Source organism: Ambystoma mexicanum, chromosome 3q, assembly GCF_040938575.1.
Source record: "Ambystoma mexicanum isolate Mex_15411 chromosome 3q, UKY_AmexF1_1, whole genome shotgun sequence".
In the NCBI taxonomy this organism is placed as follows: Eukaryota; Metazoa; Chordata; class Amphibia; order Caudata; family Ambystomatidae; genus Ambystoma; species Ambystoma mexicanum.
The window spans coordinates 983,159,805-983,173,364 of NC_090926.1; the positions used below are offsets into that span (position 1 = coordinate 983,159,805).

Below are 13,560 nucleotides of genomic sequence, written 5' to 3' on the forward strand. Positions count from 1 at the left end.
TTCACTCTACAGCATCTCCGTACATGGCTATGTCACTGGTCAATAAAGGGCATGAATAACTAGTGCATTACACACATTTTGGCACTGGAGACATAACTTTTTTTCAGTCATTCCGTATCCAGCTATAGAGATTTACACCATCTAGGACTTTAATTGTCACCCACGTACGGATTTGAAAGTTTTGCCACATTCATGAGTGCAAACTTGTTCCCCAGTAAAGACGTACATGTGCTGCTCAATGAACACACTGGGCAATGCAGTCCTCTCTAAATCATCCATTACTGACATGCTCGGGTTCTGCAATGGAGTTTCAGACAATTGGAAAACATTCTGAAAAGTTATACTGCAAAAGAAGGCCAGCCTTTAAAAAAAAAGTGAATTTCACTTCTAAATGATTACACGAAGAAGGAAAGGACACCAAGCAACACGGGTTCGATCCCCAGGTCCGCGTTTAGAAACTTGTGGGTATTCAGCGTGTTATAAATAACCTGTCATCATCCTGCCAGTAGACTTGAAGTAAATCTAAAACGGATTCACGCCCCCTTCGACTCCCAAGTAGATATTTCCGATTGTCGTTGCGTTCTCTCTCATAAGCCTGCTACTGTGCGCCTTACCGAACTGACGGCTCATTGGCGTCATTCTGGAGAAGGGGTAGGAGCCGAATGTGACATGTGGCACGTGCCACATCATGCCACCAATCTCTGGACTGGCTGATTGAAAATGTGCAGTTTTAAGGAGTTCAAACATATTGTACAAGTGAAAAATACCCTCTCAATCATTGTGGGATTGTTTTATATTTAAACACTTTCAGCAAATGCATAGTTTAAGTACTTATCATGCCACAGCATGTCACCAATCTCGGTACTAGCTGATGTCAAATTTGCTGTTTAAATGACTTTTAAGACATTAAACAAGTGAGTAAAAAGCCTCACAATCCTTTTGCGATGTTAATAAATCAAATTAAAAAAAAAAATATGTGGTTCTGACAGCTGCCTAGAACTTTCAACCTCTTGCACTGTAGTCTGCAGTTCTACAGTTGCACCAAAGCTTCATAGAGGAAATGTTTGGTGCTAGTTCTTATGACCTATTCAAACAGCAGGGCCCAACAGTCCCTTTTCAGTGTCAATTCTACCGTGGCATGCCACCTAGATATGTCTTATATCTCCTTCAAATCAGTGTTTTCATTGCTTCAAAATTACTTCAGGCATCTCACCTCTTAGTCTCTTGTCTTATGTTTCATACCTTTCAGCAATTGAATGTTTGGAAGCACTTGGAACTCCAGCATGCCACAGCATGTCACCCCTCTCTGGACTAGCTGATGTCAAATTTACTGTTTAAAAGACTTTTAAGACATTAAACAAGTGAGTTAAAAGCCTCACAATGCTTTTGCGATGTTAATAAATCAAATTTAAAAAAAATGTAGATTCTGACAGCTGCCTAGAACTTACAACCTCATGCACTGTAGTCTGCAGTTCTACAGTTGCATCAATGCTTTCTATTGGAAATTTCTGTTTCTGGTGCTAGTTCTTATGACCTATTCAAACAGCAGGGCCCAACAGTCCCTTTTCAGTGTCAATTCTATCGTGGCATGCCACCTAGATATGTCTTATATCTCCTTCAAATCAGTGTTTTCATTGCTTCAAAATTACTTCAGGTATCTCACCTCTTAGTCTCTTGTCTTATGTTTCATACCTTTCAGCAATTGAATGTTTGGAAGCACTTGGAACTCCAGCATGCCACAGCAAGTCACCAATCTCTGGACTAGGTGATGTAAAATGTACTGTTTAAATGACTTCAAATGATATGATATGATATGATATGATAGTTTATTTATATAGCGCCTATACACAATGTGTTTCAAAGCGCTTCAAGGCAAGGAAGGGACCAAGGTAAAATACAACGACATTCTTACAGGCCATGAACATTAATGATGTGAAATTAACTATCGTACTTGGCCTGACGACATTTCAGATAGTGCAAATGCTAAGACATAGATAAGAAAGGGAGGGGGAGAGTGGGAAGGAAATGGAAACAGACCGGTGACTACCGTACTAGGCCTGACGCCATTTCTGGTACAGCCGGAGGAAAACAAAAGGTGAGGGAGAGGGGTGCAGAAAGGGAGGGGAGGAACAAAACAAGTGACTATCGTACTAGGCCTGACAATGTTTCAGATAGTGCTGGAGGGAGGGGGGGCAACAGTAAGGGGATAGGGGAGCGACAGACGAGGTTGCTATCATAGTAGGTCCAGGGACAATTCTGATAGAGTAAGTGCATAGAAAAAAGTAAGGGGAGGAGGGGAGGAGATAGGAAAAGGGAGGGGGAGGGGAGGAGAGAACAGAGAGTAAGCAGTCAAAAAGAGTGGAGAAGCAAGAGAGGAGAGCGAATACAATTGCAGAAGTCAGTAGTAACACATAATGTTGCAAGCCAGGATACAAGATGAAGATGGAAACAGCATGATTCAGGGCCACCACGAGTACAAGATGCAAAGGAAGTCCAGCATGAGAGTTGAGAACGGGTGACGCACCGTGAATCAATCAAAGACATTAAACAAGTGAAGAAATAGCCTCACGACCATTGAGAGACGTTATACATTTAATTTAATAATGAAAAGCCTGTACGTCACCTTGCGGCTGCTAGCTGTCTATCTCCTGTGCATGACACAATATGGCCTGGGTATAAGTAGAATCCTCTGACAGCGAGTAAAGCAGAGAAAGGAGGCCTTCAAACATTCTGCAGTTGTCTTCATTCTTTTTCAATATTTAAAAATGTTTATTTTAATTAAGCATCATCCAAATTGTATTAAATGAAATCTGTTATGTATTGTACACAGGATGAAAGGCGTACATTTCTTATTAAAATGTCCATCTCATAATAACAATGGACACTTTACCATAGTCTCAGTTGTATTATTAATTTGAAAGCATGTTTCCTTGTTATAACCTTCTGTTTAATTTCTAATTACTTTTTTTTTAAACTGGTCGTCTCTAATTTAAACCTTTCCTTGTTCCTACTAAATTATCTTTTCTTGCATACAATAATCATATATTAAGATTAATGTGGCCCTTGTAATTGTTATTAATTTATGGCATATTAGCTGATCTAGATGCTAATCGCGTGCGTATTTTTCTAATTCATTGGGCCTCATTACACGGAAGGCGGTAATCCAGGGTGCTATTAGCACCCTGGACCATGCCGGTAAATTACCGGCACCGCCTTGGCGGAAAGGGGATTTACCGCCCCATTCCAAGGTTGGAGGGGCGGTAAATCCCCCTTCCGCCATTGCCCTTCCCCATTCCCATTTCTGCCCCATAGGGCTCTATGGGAATGGGGAAGGCGCTAATTACGGCACCGCAATTTTGCGGTGCCGTAATGAGCTCCGAGGTCCCTTAGCGGGTTGGTACTTAACGCCTGCAAGAAGCAGGCGTTAATTCCTCCAACCCGCAAAGGGACCTCGTAGTACGGCGGTAAGGGTTAACGGTCACCGTTGCCATTAATGGTGACCGTTAACCCTTACCGCCGTCCGTGTAATGAGGCCCATTGTCTTAATTTCTATTCACTTTATCATAAGCCTGCCTCTGCTTTCAAACTTACAATAATGATGTGTTATAACCGCTTTACATATAACATATTTGCATACAAAATCACCCAACCAAAGTTGTTACTCATTTGTCTGTCTCAGAAGGTTGAAACTTTAAATTGGCCTTTCTGGGATTCGAACCGGCAACCTGTAGATCCCAGCAGCGAGTGTTGCTACCCCACCTCACTAATCACTTACTAAAATGAGAATCTCAACTGAAAATGCAGAACATTTTTATTTTTAATCTTTTACTGAAATGCTCGCAATAAACGCTTGCTACAGTGGATTAGTTTAATGTTTTCTTGGCCGTTTCAACAATCAATTTTCTGTATACTTCTAGTAAACATGAATGAATATCAAACTGCACAAACTCAATTAAAGTAAAATTATTTATTATTTAAATACATAAATAGATAATAAAACAAATATAATAGTGCAAACAAACCATAACAGCATTGTATTTAACAATTATATATGTATATATATATATATATATATATATGTATATATATACATTATATACATGACACCCCAATTTTAAATATTTATTTTCACGAGAGCATGACTCTCACATCTTATGACAACTCAATGTAATGTACAATAATTATTATTTAAATAAATATAACAAATATAATAGTGCAATGATAGTGCAAATGAACCGTAAAAACATTACGTAGAATGTATATATATCACGTTTATTAATGTCGTCTCAGCAGAGCATGACCATCACAGCTTAGTCAATGGTTTACATACCACCACTTGACCTGCAAAGGTCTAATTAAACTGTGCTACCAATAATAAATAGTAACTTCTTTTACTACTTTTCTTTTTATTCGTCTTCTCCACAAATTAAAGTGCATCCACAGATCAGCATACGTTCAGCTTCATAGCGGTTCAGTCCTTCACATTTTTGGAGAATTTTGATTGTCATCTGCAAAAAAGTAAACAAAATGCCACATTTCGGTCACTATTACTTTAACTGATCATCAATTGTGTAACATGATAGCACAGAACAATGCTCTCCGGGCCGCTCTTAGTATCCCAAGAAGAGAGCATATCACCCATGCCAGGCACTCAGCCCAATGGCTCCCGGTCAAAGAGCGGATCACTCTCAAAATCCTCACACTCACTCACAAATGCCTTTCCCTCTCCGCCCCGTCCTATCTATCAGAAACCATCTTCAAACCATCCTCCTCCCGTCCCACCACAACGAAATACTCCAACCTACTCTGCATCCCAAGCATCAAAAAAGCCAAAGCCGGAGGTCTAGGTTTCCCCTACATTGTAGCCAAGACCTGGAACGCTCTTCCTGCAAACATCAGAGCCGAAAACTCACTCCCTATTTTTCGCAGGAAACTGAAAACCGCATTCCTTGCAAAATAACATGAAACCCTCAGGATTCCATGTAAATATACTGCATAGCTAATGTGTACATGTCTACTGTAAATATTGTATTTGTATGCAAATATTGTATCCTATGTAACTAAGACATTGTCTGTAACAAGCGCCACGGTGCCCCCGGGCTGACGTGCGCTCTACAAATTTGAATAAATAAATAAATAAACATTGTAAACATACAAATAACCTGAATATGGCCTGCAGACTGCTAGGGGAAGTGCAACACTCACAACAATGCCATGAAAAGACTCACAGACAGACAAGAGTGTGACATGCGTCCACAACGGAGTGCTGGCTTAAAACAGGTAATTGTCTTTGGAGGTTGGCGGCATGGCATGAGTGTGGATGGGAGTGTGTCGTCGGTGTCAGCACAGTGGGGTGGTTGGTGCACATGTCCCTCAAAAGTGCAAGGGGCGGCTTGAGATCAACAAAGCGGCCTAGAACATAGCAGCGTTATGCAGCCAGTCTTTCAACCCTACCTCTCTGATATTTGTGCATTGAGGATATGCATCTGTCATTTTCAATCCCCAGCAGTGAGTACTCAAAGCTAGTGGTACATTTTCACATGTAAATCTAACCAAGAGCGCCCTTGCTAACTCAGGACCATGTCAGTCCAGATACTGTTCATAACCATTGGACAATTTGAGTCCCAGTACAAACCTATTGAGCGGAATCCCTCTCCCATGACAATAACATCCTCCTGTGTCTTCTGGTGGATTTCATGTGTCATTGTTCGTCTATCCCTGCCAAATGATGTTATGTGAGTTTGTCCAAAGCTGCTGGCAGCCTAGTTCAATTAAGCAGTTTTTCACATGCTTGCACCAAGGGAGCTTATAGATATCAATTACAGGCCTAAGGGCTGCAACCCATAACCCTTTTTATGGTTTAGCTGTATCTGCCTAAAAATAGCTTTCTCAGTCTGGCTGAACTACTTTCCAGTGTGTGAGCCTCAGGCAGAAACAGTCAAAGGATTTGACCTGTTTGATTGTATTTCCCTCGATCTGAATGGTTTGCTTCACGTACTTGCTTCTTGGTGGCCATAACACCATGCACTTTGTTTTTGAACGATTCAGCATCAGTCCATGGCCATCAAATGTAAATGGAATTGTTTTCGTAGTACTGATGGAGTCAAGGAGATGAGCATTACATTTCTGGCATACATCAATACAGGGAACTTATCTATGCCAAATGATTGTTTATCAGTCTTGGCAGGTACCAGTAACTCAATAGCTGAAATAGGCTCTCCTAGGCACCTGAATGGAATTGGGGGAGGCAACTCCTCTCTCGGTTGGGATAAAACAATACAGCAGGTAACTGCCCACACACGGCACCACCCAAATCATCCTAGGCATTTTTTAAGAAAGCTTTGACAGTTTTTGAATAAAAAGCTGTGGTTAATTATTTTACATTCATGTATCACCTTACCTCTGGTATTAACACATCGACCATGAGTGATGTATTTCTACAGGACAATGAAAATGTCAGAGCTTTTTTAATTGCTTCCATCAAACTTCTTGTCTACAATAAAATATAGTACATTTAACTAATTCTCAGTTAGGGGTTATTTTAACAATTACAAGACAAAGGGTTTTTCAAAACAATAACGTTTTTTACTCACATCACTTTCGCTGAATATAGTCATCCTCATTTTCAGTTCCTGTTTTAATTTTGGCATATATGTTGGATTTGAGAAGAGAAACATTCGGTTTGATTTCTTTCTACCTTTGATAATATTAGATGCATGTTCCTGTTTAAGATAAAAGAACATAGAATTTTGGTTAGGTTTCACATTTGTTAACAGTTATCATTCACAGTCTACACCCCCATTATTTGTCATCACATTAAGAGGTGGTCTACCTCAGTTTGCAATTTAAATATACCTGTATTCTTCATAAACATTCATTAACAAAACAGACTGTGGTTTTCAAAACCAGCAATTTCATTATTTCACAGTCTCCGATACAAATTGTACTGCAATGTATTAGAAAATCATATTTTGTTCATGTGTAATATTATGTGGCGCTTGATTGGCATGGTCATCTTTATTAAGTTTAATTATCAATCTTGCAGCTCTGTTTTGCACTCTCTGAAGTAGAGTGATAGTGTATTTTGGGAACCCCAAGGTAGCAGGAGTTTCCATATTCCACCTGAGAGCAGATGGAGTTTATAACCATTAACTGGAGAGAGAGAAAAAAGAGATAGAAACTGAAGGATATATCAGATGTTTCCTATTAACGTGAAGCATAATTTAGTTATTGATGAGGTTTGACTCTTTAAAGTAGCTTAAAATCAATATAAATGCCTAGGTTCTTAACAACACATTTCTGTTTTCGCAAGTTACCCAAGGAGGTTGTCCAGCAGAGGGTTCTTCAACTTTTAGGCTTTTCATTTTCCGCAAACATTTTGGATTTGCTTTTATTGATCTTTAATGAGTTAGAGTGCTTCACTCTATAACAGAGACTAGTCAGTATTTTGACAGGTGGTTTCATCACCCCCTTTTAAGTCAACCATAATAAGGTTATTGCATTATTAAATAAGGATACCTCAGTTTCATGTAAAAGATCAATTTGTGGATGGTAGAAAGGGTTTAACCCTGTTAGACATCACATCTCATGGCATGTGCTTGAGATAAGTAGGGACCGACACTGATTTGTTTAGAACAATTGGTAAGAAAAGACTGGATCCATGTAATTGCTGTGAAAACATTGAGGACTGACTGTTTTGCTTGTCCTCCCAAAATATTAATGTTCAAGGAAGTGTGAAATACAGCTATCATATTGAGATTAATTCTTTTTTAAAATAATTAAAATCTACTATATCAGTAAAGTACATTTCTTTGCATGTAGAAAATAACTATCTTATTTTTACTTTTAATCAACATTTACAGTACACTTTTCAAACAATTCCAATACTTAAGCAATGAATATGACAATTCTTTTATACATGCCTTTATTTCATCTTTGTTCAGTAAATTCTTTATGCCTTCATTTTCAAGTTTTTCTTTTAGCCTTGTAAAATTGAATTTGCAAATCAATATATTTCTGAGACATTTCTTATTTCATAGTGATAGATAAATGCATTTCAATAATCAGATTCCAGCTACAAGCTTTAAAGCAAGTACATATTCCATATATGTTTACATTAGTATGTCCAGGGTTCGAAAGACATTTCACTATGAACTTTATTCTTAATAATTCTCTTCTCTCTTTGTAATCCATACAAACGGTGATCTAATACCATGAATTATCATCCACATTTAATGGTTAAATAAAATATTTACATACTATTTGTTACATCGCACTAGAATCAGTTTGTACCACCAATGCCATGTCAATGCTAAACAATTTAACTGCGCTGGGACAATAGCACATGGCCAACAAGCTTGTTGTTATGATACGGGGAGCGCCGGCCCCTCCTGGGATCACCTCCTGGGACATCAACACTTACCCGTTATCATGTCCGGAGCCGTTCAGCCAGACATGGCACATTTCTATCTCACAGAATACAGCGCTTTGCGGCCCCATTTCATAGAAGCTGGAGGTTACAGCAATATGCGTTGTAATGTGGAAGAACTAAGTTTCCCATCATTCTTGCGCTTCCGGGTTGTTTCATCCAATGGGAAACGTGGCGCCTCGCATTGACTCGTATTTTACGTTCTACGTAATGCAGACGTTTGCTTCCTATCAAAGTTATTACAGTGGTTTTGTTCAGAACCTTGTTTCCTTGTAGTAAACTTTGCCTGCTATTGAGGATTCCGTAACTGGTTCCTCCTTCTTTACAAGTTCCCGGTTGTTCCATAACCGCGGTAGTCCTTTTCTCACCTTTTGTACTTCCTTGTTATAATCAGTCTTCCTGTGTACCGAACCTTCAGCCTGCCTACGGACTACTCTCCTCGAATCTGCATTTGTCACCGGTCTCTCCTTCCTGTGTACCGGACCTTCAGCCTGCCCATGGACTACTCTCCTTGAATCTGTATTTGTCACTGGTCTCTCCTTCCTGTGTACCGGACCTGAGTTGTTAAATGGATTGGCTTTGGACATTCCTTCTCTGCTGCGGTTTCTGCCACATCGCAAGTATTTCTTTACCTGGGTAACCTCATACTTTCTTTCCGTGTTTACACTTTACTTTACTGTTATCCTTGTCACCTACAAGTCTGGTTGTGTTCTCTTACCCGCCTGATACTTACCTTTTCCTCGTGCACGAGAACGCTCTGCAGGGACGTGCACCACCCCGACTCTAGTGTGATCCGCGTGCCGTCAGGGTTAGTCCCCTTACTAACCTTACCTATTTGTTGTTTTGCACCAGTCGTTGTGGACTTTCTCATATCCTTCTTAAATTCTTCATACGCCTTTCACACGGTAAGACTATAGGCTCATTCCTAGTTACCAGACATTCATTGACCCTGTTCTGTTTAGTTGAGCTTACCACTTTCTCATTGTTATCTCTGTCCCCAGGGTCAGGTTACATAGAGGATTTAGCTGCTATTTAGTGCAGGTATTATTATTTGTGATATATCTCTGTTTTACCCATTATCATTACCTGATAGCAAAAACCTTGTTGTTTCCTTTACAGCCGGTGTCTATAGCGGTGTGTGTTCCCGCTCTTTTGAGCGATCGGTCTCCTTCACTGTCTGTTCTGAACAGTCTTGGGACATATTGCTAAAAAGAGTTATTTTCCCTCAACAGAGAGGAGGCCCTTGGTTTAGGTCTAACTAAGGGCTCTACTATCAAGTCACGGGCCAGGTTCTGCAGTATCATCAGGATTACCACCCGGTGAGTGACACTTGTCTTCGCAGCACTGCAAAGCATAAAGTGCCAAATAAGAACTGAATTCAACTTATGGTGTAACTACTTTATAAAAAATAACTTAGTAGCTCTTCTGTTCAAATGTCTTCATCTTTTGTAATTCCATTTCTGACAAAGCACAGGATAGAAAACGTGTCATTATTAATGCATGACATGGCACTGTTAACCGTGTCATACTTTAAAAGTATTCCATTATCCGCAATTGCAGTTTTGTCTGTAATTGCTTACTGTTTGGTTTACCAAGACTTAACAGGTCAATTACCTGTACTTCAGTTTTAATTAAGGTTTGTGATCAATTTGTGTCCTGCATGCATCTTCTCTCTTTACTAAACTAATCAAGCTGTAGCACCCACATTATTTTCAGCTCATTATTTTAGACATTCTTGTACAATATATACATATGTATACACCACAAAGATTATGTTGTGATCGAACGGATAATGAAAAAATGGGTCTTCTTTCCTTTATCCATATCTGTTTGCAACACCTCAGAAATGGGCCATATAAATATCAACAAACATTACCATTTTGATACATCAATATATATATATATGTTTACACAATATAATATTATACCGCAATATTAACCTCTCCAATGGTAATGGAAATTTTTTGTGACAACCACAGTGAAATATCATGTCCAAAATATTCCCAGTTACTGCTAAATCTGTACAGTCCAAATGCAACCACTTTTTGCACTTCTCGCATTCAATCCACTGAAGTGTTTGTTCTTTGGGGTACAATGACCTACACATGGAAATACATAGAAAAATAGAAGTTAACCATCAACCATTACTGGTATAATGTGCAACATTTGAAGTCAATTCCAAATGTATTTTACATAGTATTTAGCAATGGTATTACAAAGGATAACATTTGTACATCAAGCACCTGTGAAAATGCACCATAGTAATATAAACCTTGAACAACAGCATGTTGGATAACATTACATGCAATGCAACCTCTCTACCAAGGTTACCTTCGGTAGCTAACAATGTATTTCACATCAGGATTTGACCATTATGGATAGTTCCTTACGTTTTTTCATCTCCATATCGATCTAAACCCATCCTATGGTACATGCATCCCAGCTAGTGCTTCCAGCCATTGCCCATGTTATCCTCCCTTCCCTTTGTCACCTTTGTCTTATGGTTTATCATCGACTTTACCCCACTGTTTCCAATTCCTTCTTGCCTGTATCCTCATTTCCTTCTCACCCCACAGACCACGGTCTCCTTTGCGCCCTAGGCGGTGACATAGTTCATTCACACTGACAAGGTTGCAATGCTTTAAGACCCTAAGGTGGTGAGGTGCACAGTATGAAAGCTAATTAACATAACATCACTTGACGCACATTACATTTTCGAAAACCTTTTGTTGTTCTAAAATATATCATATAGTACACTTTAATTTGCTCTCAAAAGTCACCTAATGAAAATATTTACACTACTTACATTAATAGGAATTCTGATTTATTAAATGTCTTACTTATTTTTTGAAGTTTCATTTTCTTGATAAATGCAGGCCATGTGTGCAGCTGCCATACATTCAGTGCCAGATACTATTTTTGGCTTCCTCTCTTCTTTCAGTGGTTGCAAAATTAATTCTGCTTGAGCAATTAAAGTTGGTCTATTTCCTACTGCATCCTCAGTTGACTTTAACACCACATTGCTCAGTTTACTCTCTTCGTGAACAGAAGTTACATTTCTGTTTTGTATTTCCTACAATATATATTTAGTTAATATAAAAAATGTAAAAGCCACTTGACAACAAACTGTACTTCCCGACATCATATTGAATTAAAAGCAACACTCCCCACAAAATATAATGTAGTTACATATATAGTATACAGTATATAGATTATAATGTAACAAACTGTAAACAAGTTTCAGAAAGACTGCAACCGCTTAATTTGGCTATAATTATATTTTTGAATCTTTCATGGCAACAGATAAGTACTTTATGGTGCTAATATATAAACATTACGCTCAGGAGCTTGGCTTAAATCATCAAGCTCATTAACCAATTCTCATGCTTGAGGGTTACAAATGGGACAAGGACGACCCTGGGAGCTGGGGGGCTGCCGCTGCCACCCACACTGGTATGCTGGCACTGGAGAAGGTAGACTGTGGATTCCCTAAGTTACCCAGCCAGGACACCTACTCTAGGAAAAAGGTTGGACAATTTGTCTCCCATAATCACTCATTCCCAACAGATGATAAACCAGAATGGACGAGAAAATATGCTTACAGATTTGGAATCAGGAAGCTAATTGGGAAGGCCAAGATCACCCACTGAATTTATTTCCACTCCTCCACCCCGGTGAATCTGCAACACACACCACTCCCCCATTCAATATCCAGAGTGGCAGAAGGAAGCCTAGTCCTCAACCATAGATATAATGGACACACATACAAGCACACTTCATTCTTACATTCCTAATAGGGTTAATATCTCATACTTGCTGTTGCAGAATAGTCATAAGACATGAAGCATGATATCGTCTTGAGTGGCATAGGTTATCCTGCGATAGTTCTTCTAACGCTATTTCTATTCCTCGAATTGTAGTATCAGTTGTCTATTAATTAAAATACTAATTAATGGTTATCGGTTAAGCCCATGTAACATGTTTATTATCACCCCACCCTCCAAGGCCTTCCCTCCACCCCCAGGGGAGTGTCCAAGACCGCCCCAGCAGAGGATGTGGTAGCAGTAGGGGTATCGAAAAACATACACACGTCACTGTGCATCAGTAATGGGAGTAGGAAACAACCCCTGCAGGAGGGCGGCTAATCTCTTTCACCTGACCAGGATGGGTTTACCAAAGTCACATATATTATATCGATAGTCCACTGCTCTCACCTTCCAGTAACCCTTCATATGTGTCTAAAAAACATGTACTATATATAACACATCAATACACAATACATTTAAATAGATGCCCCACACGTTGTTCATGTTCAAATGCTTATCATAAAACAATGAGTAATGAACACTTAATGAATGCTTCATACACTCTCATGTATGAAATAAGTCTTTTAATTATGAGAAAAAAATAATAAAGAAACATTGTTACTATAATGGGCAAATGGTCTCTACGCACAACACCCTTAAAATGAAAATAGTCACTAAAGCATCAATCATTGTCATTGCCTCTCATTTCTGCTACATCTACTTAGGATTTAAGACTTGTCCACCATCTCCAAGATAACATAGTCCTCAAAAAACATCGACCTGCCTCATAAAGGTCTCATCTCACCATTAATGCTAGGTAATCTTCATAGAAGCACCTAAAAGCACTTCCCCTTTCAATACCTCAATACCTTTCTCAATGTGATATCAATAGGGGACAAAACTCCACATACTCACTATCTTAGCTCATCTCTAGCCGTCATCAGCTTAAAGCTGTTGAGGGAGGTATGTAGTCTTTCTGCGGTTTTGTAGTTCCTTCATATTGCTATCTCTTTTTTACTATTTATCAGAACACTTGGTGCTTGTCCCAGAAAAGCCTGGAGAGCAGGGAACTGCTTTATTATAATAGAAGACTGCAGCATTCTAACTTCAAGGTTACTGGCACTCATCACAGATTCTTGCAAAAGAAAACTGATGTAATTTAATGTAACTTTGTTAAGGGAAATCTGTCAGCTTTCTTTTTACTAAATATGAACACATTTGCATCGAGTCTGGGTCTATGACTCAAATATGCCGCTTAAAGCATGGCCTAGCCCTAGCTATAACTGAGGTTACACATCACATGAAGTTTTAAAAACATCTACAAAT

At 39.1% G+C, this 13,560-nt stretch overlaps 1 long non-coding RNA gene across 1 annotated transcript; it reads right to left on the reverse strand.

Moving 5' to 3' along the window:
• Positions 1-4,100: 4,100 nt before the first annotated feature.
• On the reverse strand, positions 4,101-6,781 carry LOC138581939 (uncharacterized). The gene is made up of 3 exons (XR_011304891.1): positions 6,594-6,781; positions 6,401-6,493; positions 4,101-4,508 (listed from the first exon to the last, which is right to left on the reverse strand). It is a non-coding gene; the product is annotated as an uncharacterized lncRNA (long non-coding RNA).
• Between the last annotated feature and the right edge of the window lie 6,779 nt (positions 6,782-13,560).